The following is a 3,894-nucleotide window of genomic DNA, read 5'->3' on the forward strand; positions in this document are numbered from 1 at the left end:
CACGACAGTAGCGCCGTTCCCCCTCTTCAGTGCAATAACATCTTAACTGTTAGCAACCTATTTTGGTTTATTCTAATTATGTTTCTGCATAAACAAATAGGAAATCAACTTTCTGCTAATTTCATTGATCCTAAGGTGTTAGTTAATACGAACACAACCAGGTTTGTGGCAAACAATAACTTTTTACTTCCTAAGGTTCACACTAACTATGGTAAATCATCATCTCTCTTCTGTACCATCTCCATATGGAAAAATTTGCCCTCTTCACTAAAATGTAAAGTTTCTTTAATTTCATTTAAAAACTCATTAAAAGAGCATCTGTTGAATAGTTGATCTGTCTTTTTAACACGAAAGTGTTTTATGCCGGGTTCCACCAAGTACTTCCGTCACGGTTATGACGTTGATAAAATGGACGCCAACGGGTGAGAAAGAAAAAAAAGCTAAGAAAAAGATCCGCCGCTGGGAATCGAACCCACGACCTTGCGGCCGCGACGGTAAAGGCTCTGATATACTCCAGCGTAACGTCGACGCGCGTGTGCGCGCGTCACGGCGACGTTGCTTCAGCAAAAAACAGCCCTCTATAGTCCGGCGTCGGCTGACCGCCGACGTGGCCGACGGCTGCTGGCGCGCTCGGGCGTCGCTCGGCTCCGAATAGATCCTGCTGCATTTCACGCCGGACGCGCCGAACTCGCATGTACAGGAACGTGCTTCGCGGGCTGTTTCGTCGGTTCCCGACAGGTGGCGCGGGCGTTCTTCGCTTTACTGCGCATGCGCTCCTCTAGATTCGATCGCATCGGCGCGTTGGAGCCGGCTCGACTGTATCGGAGATCGATTTGCGCCTGACGTAGCGTCGCCGGCTCGGCGTGACGAAACGCAGCGTCCTCGCGGGCGCTCGCGTCGGACGTCGGAGTATAACAGAGCCTTAAGCGCCGACGCTCAAGCGACTAAGCCAACTTGGCAGACGACGGACACTCCACGAACGCGCGTTATATCTTTCACACATCCTCTTTCGCACGGTGCTTTCTGTCGGCGGTGTAGGTAGGCGAGCCGGAGCGGGGCGGTGCCCCCGTCTGTGAGATGTGAAAAGAAGTAACGCGTCACGATCGACACTAACTAGCGCTTGCTCGGAGATTGTGCGTGATATCGGAGGCCATGGTTAAAGCGTCTCGATACCAGCGAGGGACACTGGCTGCGCTGGCGTCGCCGAGGCACCCTAGATATGGACCCTAGACGCAGTTACCTTCTTTGCCTTTCGCTTCGTGTCAGCGTGCGCCAGCTCATCGGAGTGGTGCAGCTTCCACATGCATCAACGGAATTTCTCCGCCGTCGACTGCTTCGATTGCGAGAGCACCGACTAACCAAACTGCTGCAATACGCGTTGCAGAAAGGACGCGATTTCGACGGGCGATTGTCGTGCCTTCGTGGAGCGAGACAGAGGCCAGTGGGACGCACGCGTTTGCGGCTCAGGCTACGAACCTCTACCTCCCGTGTTGCTGAAGCGCAGTGTGTGTTATGTATGCATGAGCACAGGCGTCCGCTACCCATTACTAGAAAGCGCACACCGTGCCGTTTCTCTCCTTAATTGACGACGCTTTGAAGAAGTGCATACCGGGTACCAGTGTTCTGTTGTATTCAGCATGTGCGTTATCATCTAGATAGCCCATGCGCATGCGCATGGCACGCACAGATGCAGGTGCACGCGCCTTATCATGTCAGCTAACATCTGGGTATATTAACCATCACGGACTAAGAATAAACAGAGTTGTTTGAGGTACTGGGTCGGTGTAGTTATTTCGTGATCCTGCGGCTCTCCGACGTAGTTCGGCAGGGCATGGCGGCGGATACCACAGTTGGCGACGAGGGTGGGACTGAGCTCTCAGTCGGCGACGAGTGGTGAAGTGACCGAAAGTTGAAGCAATGAGCCTGCACCAACCGCCCGAGTTCCTGCCGACGCCCGGGAAGCCTGCCCTTCCGTGGACGCAGTGGCACCGCCTTTTCAAGAATTATCTCCTGGCATCGGGGAGCGACGTCCACTCATCTGCTCGCCGTAAAGCTTTGCTGTTGCACTGCTTGGGGGTGGAAGGCCAGCGATTGTACTACGCATTACCGCATACAGCGGGAAAAGAAGAAAGCGGCCCGAGCGACGAGTACGATGCAGCGGTGGCTACGTTGGACGCCTACTTTACTGCTAAAACGAACATCGTCGTGGAACGGCACCGGTTCGGACAGCGCACCCAACTGCCTGGGGAGACCGCAGCAGCATTCGTCACGGCACTGCGCGAGTTGGCATTGTCCTGCAACTTCGGGGAGCAAACTGACGACTTCATTCGTGACCAGCTTGTAGCAAAAACGAGCAACCATGTTCTTCGGGAACGCCTACTTCTGGAAGGAACTTCGCTTACGCTTGAACGTGCGCTGACTATCTCGAACAACATTGAAGAAGCCACGAAATACTCACTTGAGCTACAGTCATCAGCCGCGAGCATCCAAAAGGTGGATAAACATCAGATGCCAGCCCGTACAGAAGCACGAATGCCGTCTTCGCAGCACAAAGCGTGTTTTCGTTGCGGGTCTTGTCGGCATCTCGCAGATTCCAAAACATGCAAGGCGCGGGATAAAACATGCAGTAAATGCGGCAAACTGGGACATTTCCAGCGTGTATGTCGGAGCGGCATGCCAGACGAGCGGGCACTTGCTGTCCGAGAGGTCGATACCTGCAATATATCCGAAGACCTCAACGTGTTGCTTCTCGCCCGGCAGAAAAAAAGCAGCAATACATGTGGACACCCTCGTGCAGGACGTGCCCGTACGTCTCCTCGTAGACACACGCTCTGCTGTCTCGATTCTGTCGGCCGTCACGTATTCGAGGTTGAAATGCCCTCCGGTGCAGCCGACCTCAGCGGCACTGTACGATTTTTCTCGCCGCAGAATAATCACTGAGGGGTGTCTTACGGCGCCAGTCTTCTTCCAAGGTCGGCACGCCGAGATACTTTTCTACGTCGTCAAAGGCGGTACGGACATCGACGCTATCGAAGCCCTGCGGCTGCACATCAATGGTATGTCACTTCAATGCACTAACATTACGCAAGCGCCACAAGGCCTTGATCCTGAACTTTTCTCCGAATTTTCAACCTTGTTCGATGGAAAGTTAGGGCTAGCAGCAAATTTCATTCACAAGGTCAAGATAAGACAAGGGGTCACGCCTGTCGCTGCTAAGTTACGCCGTTTGCCATTTTCAGTGCGAGACGCGGTGCGTGAAGAGCTGCAGCGCCTTGAGCAGAATGATGTGATAGAAAAGGTGGATGCCTCAGAATGGGTATCACCAATCGTAGTAGTGGCAAAGAAAAATGGCAAGATAAGAATTTGTGTCGACCTACGCGAACCGAACAAAGCGGTTGTCATTGACAAATTTCCGTTGCCTCACACGGAAGAACTGCTGCACAAACTTCACGGTGCAAAGTATTTTTCCAAGATTGATTTAGCAGCCGCATACCACCAAGTCCTGCTGAGTCCTGAAAGTAGAGAATTGACTACCTTCATAACCGATAGTGGATTGTACCGATTCAAACGCGTCTGCTTTGGCCTTGCATCGGCACCGTCTGCTTTTCAGAAAATGATGGTCACTATCCTGCAGAAATACAAAAATACTTTGTGCTACATAGATGACGTGATTGTGTTTGGTAGCACGCCTGAGGAGCATTTCAAGAACCTGAAGCAAGTGTTGCACTTGATTGCAAAGTCGGGATTGAAGCTGAATGACAAATGCATTTTCAATGTTCAAGAAATAGAATTCCTAGGGCACATGATAAGTCACCAGGGTATACGGCCGCTACAAAGCAACATTGACGCCATCAAGGCTGCACCAGCACCAACGGATATCAGTACCCTGCGCTC

General features: G+C 52.2%; 1 pseudogene; it reads left to right on the forward strand.

The window, feature by feature from the left end:
- The first annotated feature begins 1,917 nt into the window (after positions 1-1,917).
- On the forward strand, positions 1,918-2,526 carry LOC125759876 (uncharacterized; annotated as a pseudogene).
- Positions 2,527-3,894: the final 1,368 nt, after the last annotated feature.

Source organism: Rhipicephalus sanguineus, chromosome 9, assembly GCF_013339695.2.
Source record: "Rhipicephalus sanguineus isolate Rsan-2018 chromosome 9, BIME_Rsan_1.4, whole genome shotgun sequence".
NCBI classification, from domain to species: Eukaryota; Metazoa; Arthropoda; class Arachnida; order Ixodida; family Ixodidae; genus Rhipicephalus; species Rhipicephalus sanguineus.